Raw genomic sequence first — 13,036 nt, 5'->3', positions numbered from 1 at the left:
TAAACAGCGCGTTGAGCGTCTCGCTGCTTTCTCTGTACGGCGCCCCATAGCGCTCGCGCGCTTATCAGCAGCCTTAGAAAAAGTCCGCAGCGCCGAACGGAGGGATGAGAGCAGAATTAGGCGGAGATTTCGAACCCACACCCCGAAAGGCTACCAGTTAAAACGCGCAGCGATAGAGGCAACAGATAGGGCCGAGTGCTCTGAGGCATCAACAAACTGAGCCACTTTGTTCGCGCACTCGCTGGTTGAGAGTATTGTAAAATTTTCGGGTGTATACCTTAAATCCATTCAGAGGAAAATTTCCGAAGTGTTTGGATAAATTATGTTTTATATTCACCTGTATGTTCACTTTTTTTCTCGGCTTCAGATTTGCCGCAGTTCCCGGACGTCACTTGCCTTAGAAGATGGAAGCATTTCATACTTAAATGCATTTAATTGCACAGAAACATCAGCAGTCACACATGCATCGCGCAATCATGGCATAGAGGAGTCATGCATACAAAAGCGCTGCACAATATATCAATAGGGACTGCAGAGCGACCTAGATCTCCTCGGACGAAGTTAAAAAATACGACTCAGAAAGGGCGGCGTCATGCCTAACATCCACTGCTATTAATTGGGTATTTAAAGCAGGCATTGAGGCGATTTGTCTCGAATCACAAAGTATATGACAGTGACCTACAGGCGACGTATAAGGAGCGAACAGTATACACATATTGTATGCATGACACCTGTTCTTCGTCAAACAAATAAATAACGCATTGGCCCCTTCTCGGAGGCCGCACCGAAGTAAAGCAATGTAAAACCAGGATCTGACTGCCAACCAAGGTGTTGAACCGGAATCTTTTCGTGTTCGGTGCGGGTTCCGGTTAAAGCCTTTCGGGTTCATTTCCGGGTTCAGCTCCGCAGTGACATTTCCGCTCCGGATCGATCCGGTTCAAAAGGGTTCGGGACCGAAAAAATCTTTGAACGCAGATGGGTTTTCCAATCGATGCTGATGATGCTTTATTTTGCTTTTCTGTGTGATGTCAGTAGTTCCGACTGTTCCGACTTGACGCGCTTCACTGTACGGTGTACGTAAAAACGGGCATGAATTTACGGCGTGATCAGCAAATTCAAATAAACTTCAAAATTTGGTTTGCCAGTTTATGTTCTTCGCGTATTTGAAACTTCGGCTCCATTTTTTTTTACTTATCAGTTTGGTTGCCGTGTCTTTACTCACAATCCTGTGCGCAGGTTGTGATGACGCCCCTAAGTGACGAGACCGAGGTGGCCCACCTGCCTCCCAGGCTGCTTCTCTGGGGATTTTCCAGGGATTTTTCGCTCACGGCCAACGACGCCGACGTGCACGACTACAACGGCTGCTCTGCGACACGAGGCCCTTAACGCTATCGCGTTAAGAATTCAACAAAGCTAGGCCATCTGCTTAGCTCAGTATTCAGCGAGGGATGTTAAACTGCGCGCTGTGCCACCGATGTCGCCCAAGTGGGTGATCGAGAGTGCAAATAGAGCCAAGGCTTCTTCCGCGCTCCGTGTCCGGTGTGCTAGAGAGGGCCAGTAACAAGCGCACCACTGGCTTCGGTTAGGTTCCCGTAAAGAGCTATCGCTGTAAAAGGAATACTTTTTGTTTGCACCAGGACGGACGTTGGTGATATAATTTGCTACGATCTTTCCCTGAGTTTCCTTTGTGTGTAATATTAATGAGCTTTTCCAATAAATGTGCCTAGAAAAGATTTGTATTATTCACATGTGTAAGATTTCTGCAAATTCTAGATCTATCAAATTTCCGAGAGTTCGAATGCAAACTTTCGGATCCGAGGAGTAGTCAACGCTAATCATCGGTTATATCTATACGTGCAGCGTCCCATTTTGTGAGCTGGCGAGTTTAAGCAGGCTGGCGTGTTATAAACAGATGAAGTGAGTATTTTCGGGCACCCCGCAGCCCAGGTATTAGGTTTCCTGCTGCGCGGAGGTTTTACGCGACAGCATATGTATACAGCTCTTTCGTTCGAAAAGCCGTTGGCGTCGTAGTGCTCGGCACCGCGTGTCGGAAATAATGGGAGCGATGTAAATAAGTCGCATCATGGTAATTTGTGGTTCTAGTGATTGATGATTGATTGCTGCGTGATAGGCGATGACGAGTTAATGAAGTCATTGTGATTAATTCATTAATTGAATAATGAAAGAGATTAAAGAATGAACAAGTTGAAAAAGGGAGTTCAAAGGTGATAAAATTCTCTGAATGAAAAAGCCAATGCTAGATGGTGCTCATTAAGAAAATTTAGAGTGCGTAATTTATCAATTAATCAATTAAAAGAATCCAAAAAATGAAAATTGCCTTGAAATGTGTCAAACTGCCAAGAATGGAAAGCCTAAACTGTGCGCTATTGCGTCATACCCTTGAGACGGAGCTTCAGCGTCATTTATTCAACTTCCCGTAAGGTGCGTAACTATGTTTAGCGTTAAGGTGAAAAGGAGTAAAATGAAACAACTGGGCAAATTCTAAACAGCTGAAAATTCCTTCCTCTTGTTCTAGAACAATGAGGCCGGGGCACCGGAGAGATTTATTTATTTATTTATTTATTTATTTATTTATTTATTTATTTACTTATTTGTTACCCGCTTCGCCTTTGTAGACATTGCAGCAGGGGGACACATGAAAATAAGCATCCCATTTGAGACAAATAAAGAAACTAGTTACACAAATCGCGGTAAAAATCATCATTAGAAATAATGGACAGAGTCATAGACGGAAGATCATTTCACTCTCGTATAGATCTACCAAAAAATCAATAGCGCAAGACGTCACCTTTAAAGGAAAATTCATTTGCTTTGAGACTGTCGTCCCTTCTATGGGATATGTACGACGGCGCTTGCATGTACTTTTCCTTATCTATTCCAGTTTTGGAATGGTAGATATTATGAAAAAAAATTCAACCTAAGGTTTCGTCTGCGATCTTTCAAGTATTCCCAATTAAGTTCTCTCATACTAAGTTGATTATCCCAATTACGTAAAACGAATCGCACTGCCTTATTCTGTATTTTTTCTAGCGTATCAGCCAGTCCTTTGGCATACGGGTCCCAGCAAACGTATGCGTATTCTAACAATGAGCGCACATGAGTGAAATACACTTGTTCTTTTAAGTTAGATAGAAGTTCGCTGAAATTTCATCTTAGAAAACCCAAAACACGTGCAGCATTAACTTTTATGTGGTGAACGTGCCTGGTCCACCTCAAATCAGTTGTTAAATAAACTTTTAAGTATTTATAGTCCCTAGCCGTGCTTAAAGCAGCGTTATTTACGGTATACGTAGTCAACAGGTATGAGCGTTTCCTTGTAATGGTTACGTGAACACACTTCTTAACATTCAACGACATTTCTGAATGGGCACATCAGGATGCTATTACATTCAAATCGTGCTGCAGGTATTCGGAATCACGTTCATTTTCTATAGTCCTGTAAACTACACAGTCATCCGCGGACATTCTGAACGAATATTTGAGGCCAATAGTAACATCATGAATATACAACAGAAACTAAATAGGGCCCAGAACTGAGTGAGCCCTGAGGAACTCCTGAGGTCACGGGAACATATCCGGAACAACAGTAGAGAACGATCGACTGCTGTCATAGAGAGAGGTACTCGGCTATCCATGCAATAACAGATTCATTCAGTTTATATCCCCGTAATTTACTACTAACAAGAAGGTTATGAGGAACCACATCGAATGCTTTTTTAAAATTCAAGAAAATACAGTCAGTTACTTTACGCTTATCTATTGCCAGAGCCAAATCATGCGTGAACTCAACAAACTGCGTTAAGCAAGAAAAACCTTGCCGAAGTCCTTGTTGAGTACGGTGCAGAAGGAAACGTTTAACTAAATGTGTCATTGTACAGCTCTAAAGGCCATGTTTAAATATTTTACATGCCATACTAGTTAAAGACACCGGCCTGAAGATCTCAACGTCATTTCTTGGTCCGTTCTTCTGAACAGACATATGTGCCAATTTCCAATCACGAGGTAGTGCTTTCTCAACTAAGCACTTCCGAAATAAACAGTGAAAGTACAAAGATAACGTTGTCGAACAGTTCCTTATTATCGCTGCTAGAATATCATCTGAGCCACACGCTTTAGCTGGTTTCACTCTTTCTAACAAATTTTGAATACCAGGCACACTAAATGTGACCTCAGGCATCACTTCTGCCTCAGTGTAAGAAACCGTGTTAACAGCGCGCGAACAACCTTGACTAAACACGGACGAAAATTAGTTACTAAAGATGGTTGTCTTAGACGTATCATCGTCAAAGATGGTGAGAATATTTTAGAGGAGGAATAGATGTATTTTCTTTACCATTGAGACGAATGTATCTCCAAAAACTCTTTCCAGTCCTCTACCAGCTCCTTACCAAGGCTCGAGAAATAAGAATGCTTAACTACTTTAGCTAGACTTTGAAAGTTAAGTTATCAATCTTTATAGCTCATTCTTGTTTTCCAAAGAATTATTCTTTTGACATTTCCTCTACATTCGCCTCATACGTCGCAGTAGAGCACGCAGCTGAGTGTTAAACTATGCTTTATCCCTAGTTTGTTGAGATGACAAGACTCGAATGGGAACTAAAGTTTCACGCAGGAAAAAGAATTTTTCTTAAACGCGTTCCATAACTGTTCAGTATTCAGTTCGTCTGCTAGTGTATCAAAAGTGGGGAAATGAGTTTCAAATGCCGAATTGATTGGATCATAATTTGCTCTAGTTTATGAATACACCTTTCTGGCAACTTTTTTGGGAACAAATACATTCTCAACATTTACATCAGACACAACTATATTAAGAGCGCTAACACCGAGTAAAACATGAAAATTGGACACAATATTAGGCATATTACAAAGAAGTAAGTCAAGAACATGACCTGTACTGTCATTTCGAGATGCCTTCTGGACGTACTGTGTAAATGTGTACTCGTCCAGAATATCAAAAAGTCGCATAAATTCGGCCTCCTGAAGTATACCTTGGTTCACTGCATGACTTTTTAATATGTGGAAGAATAAAGTCATCCCTATCAAATTATGTTCCCAATTAATCGTTTCAAGATGCACAATCAATTAGCAAAACTGCTCGAACGATGTGCTAGGAGGCTTAAATTATCAACCAACAATGACACTTTTCCAATTCTGCAGCAGAAATCTACAAAAAACACAATCAATGTCAGTAGCAGAAGAATCCAACCATATACTAGGCATATCGGAAGTTACAAGTATGAACACAGTATAAAGCAGATTGGTTTGGATATTATATGATAGAGACGGTGGAGAGCAGGCTGAGGATGTACACGAAGTCTACGCTGATAATCTTCTTGACGAGGAACTCGTCACTGAAACAGGTATTCAGAATGTGCTCACAGTAATCATTAAGATCAATCAGCTTCTTAACTAAGCACAGCGAGTTTGCTTTGTCGCCGTCCTCCGCCATGAGTGACCTGCCCAGATCGCACAGGTAGTTACTCACACCCTCCGTAACTGCTTTGCAGCCGTTCTCTCAGCCGAAAAATGCGTGTGAGGTCCCCCACCCTTTGGTTCTTCAATAAGGTCACGACGCCCGTGTCTTCCTGCGCCACAATGGCGTTCACGTGGCTGGCAACCAGCTCCTGGTAGACCACTTGCTGGATGAGGCGCTCGGTGCTGGGGTCCAGGTAAAGCTTTGCCCGCTGCGTCCCTTCGTTAATACGTTGCTCTGCCATGTCGATATAGTCGATCGCGCTCATTTCTGCCAGCTGCTTTTGACTTTCGAGAGCACAGAATATTGCTGACTCAGCCAAAAAGGGTCGCTCGAAGTCTTCCTCGTAGACCGATCTCGAATTGACGCCCAATTTTCCCAGCATCTGGCAGGCATTCTTGACTGATTGCTTGTCGACCATCTCGCCTTCGCGATCTCGGCTCATCGTTTGCAGGCGACACTCTTGCAGCTTGGGTAGCATGTCTCCGTGGCGCGCTACTTCATCGCGGAAAAGCGGCCCCCCGAGTATGTGAACGCTGCACACTTTGTACCGTGACACGTGCACCTGCTCCAAGTGCCTGACGATGTCCCTGATCCAGTTCATTCTTGTCCGATGGTCGTTCCAGGCTTGATTTGGAGTCCGTAGGAAGGCGTCGGTAGGGGAGGCCAAGATGCCTGGCCGAACCTTGTTCACCGGGTGCTCGGACACGACTTCACGCAGTCCGCCGTGGAGCAGCGCCCTTTTTTCCGGGACAACCATCGCGTAGGCACTGAGGTGTAGATCTTCGAGCTGCCACCCGCTCTCGCCGTTCTCCAGGATGCCCTGTGTGGCCCTCCGCAGAGCCTGCCTGAGGTTCCCGGTGCCGCCGTCTCCCATCATATGCGATGCGTCTGGAATCCGCACCACCTTAGCGTTCTCCTTCGCGAAGAACCAGGCCTAAATGTCTGTCCACCGCTAACGCGCTCGAACGCTCTTCTTCTTCTACTTCTTCTTCTTCTTCCTCACCTCAGTGCACATGGCAGATAAGCTCTTCTCGAGGCCACTGCACGTCTTCATTCTCTTCCATGCATGTTGTTGTTGCCTCAAATACGATGGCCCACGGTGGGGGATGGGCTAGGCTTTGGAGCAGATCCAATCAGGAAAAAACTCATCCCGGTTTATTTCAAGCGGTTAAAAAAATAGAAGAATTTCAGAGAAAAAGAAAATCACGAATTTCGAGAGATCTTGAGGAAACAGAATGGAAATCGGGGAAACAAAGCGGTGTGGGTGGAATAATTAAATTTAAAAGATTAATCAGAAAGAAAATAATTTTGAGAGGTAAATAAAGGCATCGAGAAGTTAACACAAAAATCTCCCGGTATCAATAATATACTTGTGAAGAAGCTGACACACCTGCCTAATGGCATGACCTTTGACGGTTCCACCGAAGGAGGGGAGGACGGGAATAGTAAAAGGCCGCCCTAATCGAGCGAGGGAAGTTTGCAAATACTTAATTCTCTGCCGTGCAAACCGCCGGCAGTAGAGGACGTAATGATCTAACGCTTCAACGTCTCCGCATGACGCACAAAGATTCCATGGCGTGAACCGAGAACGTTATAAATAAAAATCGAGACGAGAAATTCTTCCTGCAGCTGCAGCTGCCGATCATTTTCTTCTTTACACTATATTGGAAGCGCATGAAGCCAATAAATAAGTATCTTAGTTTTCGATTTGAAGACACGCGGTGAAACGCGACCGTGCTCTTGATATCCGGACGCAAACATTCCAACTAAATATTGGTGTTATACTTGCTTTCCAAAGCCTAAAAAAAATAGTTATCAATACTGGTTTGGGCTATGAACTGGGGAAGGCTGTACCATAGCTTCTCTCGATATTCCAGAGAGTATGCCAAGTGAGCGAGGGAGATAGGAGAAAGGCGTACGGGAGGCAGGGAAAGGAGAACCAGGAGCAGTTCCTCTTTTTCTAACCTGCACACGTGGAGGGGGATAAAGAGAGGAAAAAATTAACCTGCGTGTTCATGAGGGGCGAATGAAAAAATAAATAATATATGCACCAACACCGCGTCACAGCCGACCGCTCAATCCTGGAGCTTTGAAATATCGCAGTAGTGCGCAGGTGGCTTTTGGGCTGATTAAATTCGACGCCACATAGAATTTTCACGCAAGGGAGTCTTAAACTGAGAGGTGATGGTGCCTATCACCACCACGGACCCCAAGACCGCATAACTAAGCCGTAATCCGCACCATGGTGATAGGTTGCAAGGTGCCGTGTAGAAACCACAAACAAAGGCGCTTGATCGGGGCCGTGGTCAAGCCCAGGCCAACGGGCTCCTCTTCTGTCTGCGGGGGCTCCTCTCCGTCGAAACCTGCCCTCCCACGCAACAAAAGCAAGAAAGGTTCCCCAAGTAATCAGCATAAAACTGATGTGTTAAAGGAGGCTGTCAAAGCCTCTTTCCTTTTACAGTAACCATGGCGGGGTTAAAAGTACTACGGTGGAATTGGCATTCAGTCGCATGCTCTTTTCACGATTTACAGAACGTTCTCTCACAATTCGACCCAGACATAATTTCACTTCAAGAAACTTGGCTTACTCCTATTAGGTCATTCTCTCTCATGGGCATATTCCGAGTCGATCGCAATTGCGGCCGGGGTGGTGGCTTGATAACATTAATTTCTTCAAAATTTATTCATCGGGCGCATGTTTCACACCAAATTCAAAGACCCGACTGCGAATTGTTAGCTGTTGATGTCGTAATTCCACAGTGTGCTCTAATTATCGTTGCTAATTTTTACTTTACTTCAAGTGTCCACAGCACAGATCATTTAAATGTTCTTTTGCGGTCTAACAATAGAGTGGTGACTGCTGGTGATTTCAATTCTGATCACGTAATTTGGGGTTTTCGTACTTATCCATGTGGGCAGCTACTTTGGTCATGGATGTCGGCAAGGAACGTGCGTTGCTGTAACAGTCCAGGTGTTACTTTCTTGCGTTCCGATTCTCGGCCTGTCATTTACTAAACATTGGCAGTGAACTTGATGCAGGTTTCTTCGTGGTCTACAGTGGATTGTGGTGCTTCCAGAGATCACTTGCCGATCCCTTTCACCATAGCAGCTTCTCCGCTCAGACGACTGCTTCTCCACAAAATTCGTAAACCGCACACTTTTCAAAAAAACTAGTACGATCCTCTTTCTCCTTCATTGCATCTTCTGATAACTTGTATCGTGCTCAGCAACTTCTCTATTCCGTGTTAGGGGCCTCTGAGCGCTCCGTGTTCACGGTGCAATCTACGGTGAAAAACAAACAGCCCTTCCACCAATGGAAAAGCCTCTCTCAGAACGACTGCCTGCGGAATTGTACAAATTAGAAATTTTTCGCGGCTTCATTTAAAAGGATCATTGGTAAGGCGAAGGAGGAGTACAATGCGAATTTGAAGAGTTATCTATCAAGCACAAAGAACCGCAAAGCTTTCTACCGATTCATGGAACTCAGCCGTTATGCGCTGTTATCTTATGTTACAGAGTTAGTGGTGTTACCACCCCAGGGTGCAAAAAAAAAACAACTTGGCCAGATAGCACAAGGCCTTTCTCTGCGCTTTCGAGCTTGGTTTGGTGGCTCCATTCGTACTACCCCCTCCACGCGCAGACTTCATTTTGGTTACACGTACCCTCTGAATTTTTTTCTATTGTTACTCTCCTCAAAACTGAAGCTCCTGGTTGCGATGGGGTCTCTATAGGTATGTTGAAGTATCTTGTGGAAGAATTTACCTGTGATGTATTGTATATTGGTAATGTGTCCCTGGAGACAGCTTGGCTCTCTCCTGGATGGAAAATTGCGAAAATAATCTTACTTCTCAAAGATCCAAAGAAGGGTTTTGTAATTCATAACCTTCGTCCGATTTCCTTATGGTCTAATTTAGTTAAACCTATTGAATGCATTCTTCACAGCCGTTTTACAGATTACGCTCTTGCAATAGAGGCCTTCAGTGCTTCTCAGATAGGGTTTCGTCGGAGGTTTTCGATTTAGACTGCACATTTAGATTTGGAAAGCAGAATTAGGGCTGCAGTGGAGAAGAAAGAGGTCGCTGCTTCAGCCACGTTCGATATCGCTAAAGCATATGACAGCGTAGAGCATTAAATACTATTGAAAAAGCTCGATGAAATTCGGCCGCTTTTTTACATTCTTGCATGCGTGCACGAATTCCTAAAACATAGACGTTTCTCCTCTTCTGACGGTTCCTGTACTTCCGAAATTTTTCACGGACTAGGGGTGTGCCTCAGGGATCGGTAGTGTCTCCTCTACTTTTTAACATACTTATGCGGGACATACCAATTCAGGGTTACATCAAAGTGTATGTGTATACGGCGAAAGACATTCACTTCCTTTACCAGCTATTGCAGGCCTACCTCAATGCCCTAGAAGTATGGCTAGGGCAAGTTACATTTTATTCTGAACGTGAACAAATCTTCCGTTCTCCTTTTTCCTTCAGCGTCCCCTCTTTATATCCGTCTACTGTATTGTGGCGCCAAATCCCGCAAGTTGAGTCCTTAAAGTACATATGTGTAATATACGACCCTCATCTAGACTGGCGACCTCATATCAGAAGTATAGTCCTCAATGGTGAGCGAGCACTCTGTCGCCTGAAGCGAATCAGCAATAAGGAATTCGGTATGCGCCGAGACACTCTCTCGTTTCTCTATAAGACTTGCGTAAGACCAATTTTGGAGTTCGGTTGCGTTCTGTTCTCTGGTTGTCCTAGATACAAAATTCAGCATCTGGTTCTTTTGGAGAGGCGCACTCCAAGGCTTCGCCTAGGTTGACCAAAATCAGTGTCGAATTGTGTCCTCTTTCTGGAAGCTCGCATGCGGGACTTCAACTCTCGCTTCCAGCTTCACACAGTGCGCACCTTCTTACGGGGTCTTGAGGCAATACCTGGAGTTCCTCCTCCAATGTTTTGACTAACCCAGCTTTGTTTCTAGATAAATATCGGCCGCTTTACAAACTGCCTCAATTTGTGTTCACTGAGCACCTCTTGTCTAGAATTGCAATCTCGCTTAGGTCCGTGCAATGCGTCCGCAATTTGCAGGCTGCACCAGTTGTTTGCTTCGACCATACGCTGCCGCAATATGCAAAGCACTTACCTGCCAATGGGCTAAAAGGTCTCCTGGAGGAATATCTATAGCAGTATCCGAGCCATGCTGCAATTTTCACTGATGCCTCTCAACAAGCCGAAAAGGCAACAGTAGGTGTTTATTCACAAACACTAGATTGGCGTTATTCTCTCCTGATCACTGATTTTACCCCAATTTTCACTGGTGAATTTCTCGCTATTTGTTTGGCCCTTCAAAAAGTGCCCTCAATATTTCTCAAGTTGTCATTCTCTCGGACTGCATCTCAGTCTTGGCAGCGTTAGAAAGATATATATATATATATATATATATATATATATATATATATATATATATATATATATATATATATATATATATATATATATATATATATATATATATATATATATATATATATATATATATATATATATCACGCAATCATGGCATAGAAGAGTCATGCATACAAAAGCGCTGCACAATATATCAATAGGGACTGCACAGCGACCTAGATCTCCTCGGACGAAGTTAAAAAATACGAATCAGGAAGGGCGTTGTCATGCCTACCATCGACTGCTATTAAATGAGTATTTAAAACAGGCATTGAGGCGGTTTGTCTCGAATCACAAAGTATACGACGGTGACCTACAGGCGACGTATAAGGAGCGATCAGTATACACATATTGCATGCATGACACCTGTTCTTCGTCAAACAAATAACGCATTGGCCCCTTCTCGGAGGCCGCACCAAAGTAAAGCAATGTAAAACCAGGATCTGACTGCCAAAGAAGGTGTTGAACCGGAATCTTTTCTTGTTCAATGCGGGTTCCGGTTAAAGCCTTTCGGGTTCATTTCCGTGTTCAGCTCCGCAGTGACATTTCCGCTCCGGTTCGATCCGGTTCAAAGGGGTTCGGGATCGAAAAAATCTTTGAACGCATATGGGTTTTCCAATCGATGCTGATGATGCTTTATTTTGCTTTTCAGTGTAACGTCAGTAGGCAAAATAAAAAAAAGACATTTCCTTTTATACGACCTGTTGTGACTTGACCCATTCCACTGTACGGTGTACGGAAAAATGTGTATGAATTTACAGCGTCATCAGCAAATTGAAATAAACTGCGAAATTTTGGTTTGCCCATTATGTTCCTCGCGTATTTCAAACTTCAGCACCTTTTTTTCTTTACTTCTCAGTTCGTTTGCCGTGTGTTTGCTCACATTCCTGTGCTCCGGTTGTGATGACGACCCTAAGTGACGAGACCTAGGTGGCCCACCTGCCTCCCAGGTTGCTTCTCTGGGGATTTTCCAGGGATTTTTCGCTCACGGCCAACGACGCCGACGTGGACGACTACGACGGCTGCTCTCCGCCACGAGGCCCTTGACGCTATCGCGTTAATAATTCAACAGAGCTAAGCCATCTGCTTAGCTCAGTATTCAGCGAGGGCTGTTAAACTGCGCGCTGTGCCACAGATGTCGCTCAAGTTGGTGATCGAGAGTTCAAATAGAGCCAAGGCTTCTTCCGCGCTCCGTGTCTGGTGTACTAGAAAGGGCCAGTAACAAGCGCACCACAGGCTTCGGATAGGTTCCCGTAAACAGCTATCGCTGTAAAAGGAATACTTTTTGTTTGCACCAGGGCGGACGTTGGTGATATAATTTGCTACGATCTTTCCCTGAGTTTCATTTGTGTGTAATAATAATGAGCTTTTCCAATAAATGCGCCTAGAAAAGATTTGTATTATACACATGTGTAAAATGTCTGCAAATTATAGATCTTTCAAATTTCCGAGAGTTCAAACGGAAACTTTGGGATCCGAGGAGTAGTCAACGCTAATCATCGGTTATATCTATACGTACAGCGTCCCATTCTGTGAGCTGGCGAGTTTAAGCAGGCTGGCGTGTTATAAACAGACGAAGTGAGAATTTTCGGGCACCCCGCAGCTCGGATTAATAGGTTTCCTGCTGCGCGGAGGTTTTACGCGACAGCATATGTATACAGCTCTTTCGTTCGAAAAGCCGTTGGCGTCGTAGTGCTCGGCACCGCGTGCCAGAAATAATCGGTTGCTATGTAAAAAAAAATCGCATCACGGTAATTTGTGGTTCTAGTGATTGATGATTGATTGCTGTGTGATAGGCAATGATGAGTTAATGAAGTAATTGTGATTAATTCATTAACTGAAAAATAAAAGAGATGAAAGAATGAACAAGTCGAAAAATGGGGTTCAATGGTGCCAAAATTCTCTGAATGAAAAAGCCAATGCTAGATGGTACTCATTAAGAAAATTTAGAGTGCATAATTAAGCAAATAATCAATTGAAAGAATTGAAAAAATGAAAATTGCCTTTAAAGGTGTCAAACTACTAAGAATGGAAAGCCGAAACCAGTACGCTGCCGCGTCCAACCCTTGAGACGGAGCTTAAGTGTTATCTCCAATTTTTT

At 43.9% G+C, this 13,036-nt stretch overlaps 1 pseudogene; it reads right to left on the bottom strand.

Moving 5' to 3' along the window:
• Positions 1-5,290: 5,290 nt before the first annotated feature.
• Positions 5,291-6,371, bottom strand: LOC144112445 (cullin-3-B pseudogene; annotated as a pseudogene).
• Positions 6,372-13,036: the final 6,665 nt, after the last annotated feature.

The sequence above is a fragment of the Amblyomma americanum genome, unplaced genomic scaffold (genome assembly GCF_052857255.1).
Source record: "Amblyomma americanum isolate KBUSLIRL-KWMA unplaced genomic scaffold, ASM5285725v1 scaffold_143, whole genome shotgun sequence".
Taxonomy (NCBI): Eukaryota; Metazoa; Arthropoda; class Arachnida; order Ixodida; family Ixodidae; genus Amblyomma; species Amblyomma americanum.
The sequence above is the reverse complement of the archived record's forward strand: the minus strand, read 5'-3'. Positions and strand labels throughout refer to the sequence as shown.